Source organism: Vicugna pacos, unplaced genomic scaffold (assembly GCF_048564905.1).
Source record: "Vicugna pacos unplaced genomic scaffold, VicPac4 scaffold_105, whole genome shotgun sequence".
In the NCBI taxonomy this organism is placed as follows: domain Eukaryota; kingdom Metazoa; phylum Chordata; class Mammalia; order Artiodactyla; family Camelidae; genus Vicugna; species Vicugna pacos.
In genome coordinates, this window is record NW_027328785.1 from 2,921,568 (window position 1) to 2,929,335 (window position 7,768).

The 7,768-nt window shown below is 40.1% G+C and overlaps 1 long non-coding RNA gene across 1 annotated transcript in view; it reads left to right on the forward strand.

The window, feature by feature from the left end:
* Positions 1–6,140, forward strand: part of LOC140694838 (uncharacterized) — a 29,464-nt gene extending 23,324 nt beyond the window's left edge. The window contains exon 8 of the long non-coding RNA XR_012070481.1: positions 5,940–6,140. This is a non-coding gene — a long non-coding RNA (uncharacterized lncRNA). The remainder of the gene's footprint in view (positions 1–5,939) is intronic.
* The last annotated feature ends 1,628 nt before the right edge of the window (positions 6,141–7,768 follow it).

Consider the following 7,768-nt stretch of genomic DNA (forward strand, 5'->3'; position numbering starts at 1 on the left):
GTCAAAAGGATCTATCCTGGTGCCAGTACTCAGAGATAATAATTAACACATTAACATCTATTTTCTGTTCTTTTCATCAGTGTGTATTACCTCTGTCATAAAAACCAGCGAGCAATGTGTGCCTGTATACTGTGTGGAGACCTCCATTTTCCATTCGGCTTATTACACATTTTTCTACAATATTCTATCTCCCCTGGCATGATTTTTAATGACTAGTATAGCATTCTGTCTTGTGGAGTCCTCGTCCATTTTACTTTGGACTTAAATAAACTTTTAAATTCCAAGTATACTTAACTGAAATTCTGAAAAGAGATCTGTTGTGGTACCGAAAGTCCCCTACATCCCTTCCCCTTTTTTCCTGAGAGTAAAAACTGCTGACAATGTGGAGTATATATTTCATGACCTTTATGCCTATGTCATATAAATAAACACATACATACACGTTTATGAGAAATCTATGTCTATGTGTGTGTATATATGCTTTATTGAAAAATAAGGCCATACTATATGTTTTCTGCAGCTCGGTTTATTCACTCAGGTATATATCACAGACGTCCTCTCCCTCCAGACTCACCCGGTCCTTTCAGATAGAGTAGAGGGTTTTCCTGATATGCAGGTTTGGTCTCTTGTGTAAGGACACCTTTCGTGGGAGCGTACTGTGGACAAGGCCTTGGACCACGCCGAAACACCGGAACTTTAGTGCCCAGAGCTCACCGTGATTTACCGCATCATTGTCTTGATGGTGGACACTTAAGTTTTCTCCATTTTCCACTGTCAGAAAGGGTGTTTGACTGGCATACTTCTTATACAAACATTCCTGTGATCTTGTATGAGTATTATTTTCGTTAAGTTTTCTGGTAATTTAGTCCTTGGATGTGACAACTACATAAATCACAGGCTCCTTTCAAGTGAATCTAGAAATTCCTTCTCCTGTGGGGCATGAAAAGATGTAGAATAACTTATGTAACCAATTCTCTATCGCTGGATATGATTTCACTTCAGCTTTTCTTCTCACCATTGTAAACAGTGCTGTGTAAATGCTCTGATAAGTACATCTTTTTGAACTGAATTTTTCTAAATGAAACGATTCCAAAATGTGGAGTTCAGCCTGTGTGTACACACGTTTTTCAGAGTTTACATATCCATTGACATGTCATCCTCCAAAAGATCGCTCACAGTTTGTTCTCTCAAAGATGGACACTAGCTAGAATATCTTTTAAAAATATGTGCCAATATGATGAGCAAAAGTACTTTTTCATTGTTTTAATTTGCACTTGATGACCAGTGAGGTATTGAGCATTTTTCACTCATTAGCCATCTGACTTTTAAAAAGTGAATGATCTCTTTTGTCCTTTGCACACATTTAAGTGAGGCAGCTTCTTGTTGCTTTGTGACAGCTCTATGTATATTATGAACATTAACCCCTTGTCTTCATCAACATGTATCAGAGAGCTTTTCCTTGTCATTTTTTGCCTTTCATTTTGTTCAGTAGGTTCATTTTTGTTGTGGCCCAAAATAATCTTAAGATTGTAAATGTCTTCTTTTTGGGTTTTATTCCTGATATTATTCTTAGAAATACTTTCTTATAATGGTATAAATTTCTTCTGTAGGTTTTTTTAATCTCTAAGATGGAGATGATGATGGTACTTGTTATAGTGAAGAGAAGTTGAATTAATATGAGCAAAGAATTATATTCGCTGTTATTAGTACTTTCTAATATTCACATCACATTCTGTAATTTTTCTTGCGTTCATTATGACTGGAATAGAATTTGTTTTTTCCAGGGGATTCTCTGATTGTCCCAAGACAATTATTGAATTCCTACTTTGCTTTTTAACTTGAAATCCCACCTGTAAAGAATACTTATGTACACTAGAGTCTCTTTTTGAGCTCATGGTTTATTTTTATCAATCTTACTTTCTTACACTAGCACTATATCTTACATATTGTAAACATTTATTTAATATCTGACAGTGCGATTTTTTGATTCTCATTTCGATCCCAAATTTTCTTGGTTAGTATTATGACTTTATTATTCCTGAAGAATTCTAATATAATTTTTCAAGTTAAAAAAATAAAGAAGTGCTGTCGTGGGATTTTTTAGTACTTTTGAATTATCTTTAGGAGAACGTACATTTTTACAAAACTGCTTTCCTCCATACAAAATGTTGATGTCTCTACTTTCACACCTCTTACTTTACCCCACAGCACAGTCGTGTACTTCCTCCATGTACAACATGGGCATTGTTTTTGAGTTTATTCCAGATTATTGTTGATGTTTTTGTTAATTATTTAAGTAAGAATTTTTTGCTATTGTATATTTTAACTGTTAAAACTGACACCTAGGAAGGCAGATTCGGTTTGTAAATACTCACTTTGTAACTTCTCATTTAAATTGTAAGTATTAAGTACTTGTTACAGAATCCTTTCTTTTCTGTTTTTAAAAATTTGTTTCCAAGATTCTCAAAATGGTCATAGCAAAGTAGTATAGGTGGGGACAGAGATGGAGAGAGGTAGTGTGGCTCATGTACAAACTGTGAGCACTTTCATGGCTGTGTTTATGCTGGAAAAGCTGCTGAAGAGTCCAGGATAAAACAGGGGTGGCTTTGTATGCAGTTGAAAGCCAGCTTTCTTGCCTGGTGAAGCCTGGTGGGCGTGACAGGTAGATGATCAAGGTCGAATGGAGGTTATTGGCTGCACAGAGCGCTGTGTCTGAGAACTGGAGAATATCGCCATGGGAAATGCTTGGTGCCAGGAACAAAGCAGAGGAGCTGGGGACCCTGTGTGTTAAGGAATTTCCAGCCCTCGGAGTGGGAAGATCAGACTCTGCATTCAGATCTGAGTTTGAATTCATCCTCTTTAGTTTACTTGTCCTCTGACTTTTGTCAAGCTATATACCCTCTTTCACTTCCTGTTTTCTTATCTCTCAAAATAGGAGAATTACAGCCTGCTGCTAGATTGTTTGATCAGGTTAAATAATTAGTGTCTATAAGATGCCACGTACAGTCACAAGCTCAGTGAGAAATGGGCTGTCACCTGTTCTTCTGCAACTCAGTGCTTGACAAGACATGGGGGAAAGCCAGTCCCTAATTTGTGTGTGATGCAAGTAGGAACAAAATTAATGTCTTGCCTTTCCCTAGCAGTATACTTACAGCTTTGCTTCATTTACTTCTTTCCTCCTTTCCTTCCCCTTTCCCATCCTCCACCAAAAGATCCTGAGACTCTCTCAGAATAGTAGATTCAAATTACTTTAAAGGTTGGCTCATCCTCATGAAATGATAGTAACATAAAAAAAATCTGTGCACATCCCAGAATACATTGTATTTGATTTACACACACACGTGTGCACACATACACACACACAATCAGGCTACCTTCCACTTGCAGAGGGATAAGGACCACTTTTTCTGAGTTTTCACTCACTGAGCTTGAGAACAATGTCTCTTACACAGACTTTCACCAGGCTTCGTGCATGGTGTTTTTAATTGAATTTCGGCTTTGTGGCCATAGATATAGTCTCCTAATAGAAGAGAGAAAGTGGAGACATAGACATTCCGCTGAGATATTGGTGTCATCATATTTTAGTTGTAAAGGACTTAAGACAGCATAGAGTCGTAATATTATATGGGTGAGAATCCATGATGTTGTAACTTGGACAAGAACATGGACCTTCTGCCGTCTTGTCCACAAAGGTGAAGAGGCAACTGGGCAGGGGATGGTAGGGATCCTTCTTGATTGAGTTCCATGTTCTTGCTAGTTTTCATTGCTCAGTTGCCTTTAGTTTATGTCCATGAGGCCTCTCATGGGAAGGTCACTCTGTCCTGATAGATTGAGTTTCTTATCAGCAAAAAGCTCTGGACCCACTCATATTTCCCAGAGTTTTCTGCTGACCTGCTGACACTTTATATAATTGAGACCTAAGAAACTACTGAATATAAAATCCTTATTGTTATTGTTTGCCCTCGAGTTCCATAGGAAGGGGTGCTGTCTCAGGCTGTCTAAAGCCAGATCTGAACAAAGATAGGGTGACAGGCTGTGCTGCTGGTCCTCCACAGTTGAAGGGGATTTCCAACTTAGCTTTATATTCAAGGCAGATGAGTTCAAATCTTGCCTTTACCAGTTATTATCTTTGTGAATTTGGGGAGAAACTGTACTTTTTTGTGTCCAAATTTGTTTATCTGTAAGTAAGTTCAGTATTTATTTTAAGGTTTCTGTTTTAGAATTGAATGAGCTAATACTCTCATTTATACCTAAAATAGTGATCTCATGGTTCTATGCTGGTGCCTTGGTAGTTGATTACTAAGGGACTCCGCAGTGAGATTGGGGGTGGGGGACCCTGGATAATAGAGCTTATATTCCAGGATATGCTTGTAAAAGACTGGATGTGCAGTGGATGTTTAGTAAATATCTACTCCTTTCCTAATCTGCATTGATTGTGTATATATCTTTATACTAATATATGAACAATTTTTATTGCAATTTAAATATCTTTGTACTATTTACAATATCTAGTTATAAAAATACGTGAAATAAAAAGATTTGAATTTATTTTCTTTTCAATAAGCAAAACAAAATAAAATAGAAAAGAAAAAAGTTTTGAAGGAGTAGAAATAATTTTATTTCTGTGGAATCAATTCCTTGTAATAGGTTTTTTGTTCATGTTGTTAAAAAGCATATAAAATTGATAGGTTGTGAAATACTGGAAATGAGGGAACAGTGGAGACATACTACCTCTAAGGCAGTCAATTTGTTACCAAGTCCAAACTCGTTCTGCTTGCTGCATGACAGGCCAATTAATCGGGAGATGAGATGTTGGAGTAAGGAAAAGAGACTTTATTTGTAAAGCTGGCAGACCCAGAAAATGGCATATTGTTATCCAGTAGAACTCTCTTCCCCAGGGCAGAATTCAGTCTCCTTTTATACTAAAAAGTGGCGGGGATGTGGCTGGTTGTTGCAAACTTCTTGCTGTATGAATTGTTTGTCCTTGAAATCCTTTGTTCCTGCAGCTGTCCATGTGGGTCAAATTATGGTGCCCCCGTAAAACCTCCAAAAAAAAGAAAGGTTATTCACTATTTTACAACTTGCCATCTATACATAAGTGTAGAAGAGCAAATATCCTTAAAGATCAGAGCCCGGAGAATAGACCCTCCTGGATATTTCAGGCTAAAGGCAACTTTCTTTTACAAAAGGTGCAGAGATAGCAAGTCTGAGCCTAGAAAACAAGGTACAGGATTAAAGCCAAATGAACACATCTAACATGGAGTGAAATTTGTTCTTTCTATTACAATTTCTTTTTCTCCCTCATAAATAATTTTAGTAAGAAACATGAGCAATTTTTTTATTTTTGCTTCTTAATAAAGGACTACAACTACAATTTAGTGAGCAGGGATGCTGTGCGTGCCTTGGTGTCACAGCAAACTCTTGTTGGTGGTGGTCGACCCTGCAACATGCCTGATGCCCCATGAGTGTTGGTGAGGGTCCCCCTAACCAGGGGCTCTATTCAGGAACCACCATATGCGCGTTGACCTCTGGCACCTCTTTTTCAGCTGCAGGAAAATTTTTCAGATTCTATGATAGAAAAATCACTCCAGCTAGGGATAATCAGGGAATAAAGGAAGAGGAAAAGGGCTTGAATTAGAGTAGAAGAGAAAGACAGAAGCTCAGGGAGCCTGGGGGCTTGGCAGCGCTGCCTCGGGAGAGAGAGGAGCAGAGGTGTGGATGGGACCGGCTACGGAACCAGCTCCTGCAGCTTTCCCTGCACCCAAGCCACACAGCTTTTAATAGGGCCCAGGACTCTCCTGGCTGGATGTCACCCTGGGCAGAACCTTGAGAATCGAAGGTAAGGGGTGGGCAGCACTCACCTAGGGGGTCACTGAGGACTTTGTTCAAGTCCACATTGACTTTTCCAGTCATGTGCCTTCACCTGTTCTTTATCTCAGGATCTGAGAAGCAGGAGCAAGGAACTCAGGGAGAGATCCAGGAAGATATCTGACTGTGTTAAGAGACGACAGTCACAGTGACACTGGGAGCGAAGACACTTGCAGCAAAGTAAAATAACTTCACAACTATTGCATCAGAGCTGCATGTGTGAGAGAGCCTAAGCCTGTCTCAGAGTGCAGGGGACAAGCGGAATGGAATGGCAAAATTAACACTGACAATTGAAATTTTGTTAAATAGCCTTTTACTTTTAATTTCATCACTTCAATGTATGCAGGTGTATTTCTATGAGCATTTATAGGTTCACACAACCCCACCAGCCCCTCTTGCCCCCATGGGGGATGGGATTTCTCAAGCACAGTGCCCCTCCTGCTTCCTTGGGCCACGCTGCGGGTCCTTACCTGGGGCCAGACTGCTACAGTACACTGAGTCCCCGAGGCACGGCCTGGGATACATGACAGGAACAACTGTGCTCTTGGCTGAGGGCCTCCATTTCCCCCTGCAGTGTAAGAATGCCGGTGACTCAGTTAGAAGCATGCATCCAAGCCGTCCTTCCGTGTCATCACCATCTAGAAGCGGTGCCTGAATCTTCTGAATTTCTGCAGAATGTGGTTTACAATCACCTTGAACAAGTGAGTGTGTGTCCTCTTTCAAGTGGAGGAGTTACTGCCATTTTCCTGGAACTTACTCACCACTAGTCCATCTGATTTTTCTGTGCTAGGATTCAGTATGGCCTGCTAATAACTCTGCAGTCAGATCTAGAAACCCTGATGAAGAGGATTATTTATTTTCTTTCTTTATATGATAGTATTTTACTTTCAAATTTCTGAGTTTTCAGTTCTTGGAGGAATTTTTTCTGGGGTTGGAGAAACAACTTTGCTCTTACCATCTTTGTGACCTGTTGCTATATGCGTCTCACCTGTCTTCTGTCACTTGTGAGGCGGTTCCATTTGTGACCCTGTCCTGGTTGTTCATGTAATAAAACATAAAATCTGTAAAAGTACAGTCCCTTTTACTCCGAAGACATTCCACAAATACTCCTTTAATCTGGGTATGGTTTTAAGAAGACACAATAATTAGAATATATACTTGCAGGTTGCCAGTGCAAAATCCCCAAATTAATAGTCAAGCTCAACATCTAAAATCTTTCTAATCTACCATGGATTTGTATGGATAAGTGAAGTAGTTTGCTAAGAACTCAATCCTCCCAAGCTGATGCTCTGCCAGATGGTGGAGCCGAGGGACGAGGGTGTGTCCTGCCCTTCCTGAGCTGACAGTTTCATGGCAAAGACCTTCACCAGGTGAAGAAATTGAAGTTTCTTCTAAGAACAGTGGGTCTGAAATGAGTCCAAAAGCGTGGGAGAGACACAATCACATTTGTCTCAAGTAGGGGAGAGTGGCTGTGGGGCCACTTGGGAGACTCATGAGTCCAGGTGGGCAGTGTTGTTGGCTTCCACTTGAGCGGTGGGACGGTCAGTGGGTAAAAGCGAACAGATTGAAGGCATGTTTAGATGGTAAAGAGGAAAGTATCAATGATTTCTGTGAAGGTAGGATGGAGTAAGGCCCAGGTTTCTGGGTGGATTAATGAGTTAAATAATGGCCCTGCTGTGTTCTGAGGAGGGAAAGCAGCAGAGGGAGTTCTGGGGGAAAACTGATGAGTTCAGCTGTGGGTAAAGTGAAAGGCTGTTAGATGTGTGGTCTGGGAGCTCTGGTGAGAGCCAGTAGTGAGTAGGGGGCGGGGAGAGAGACTTTCAAATCATTTTGTCTTGTGAAAATACATACAAGAATGAGTAATGACACAACCCCTGTATATTCTGGATTTAAAACCCAG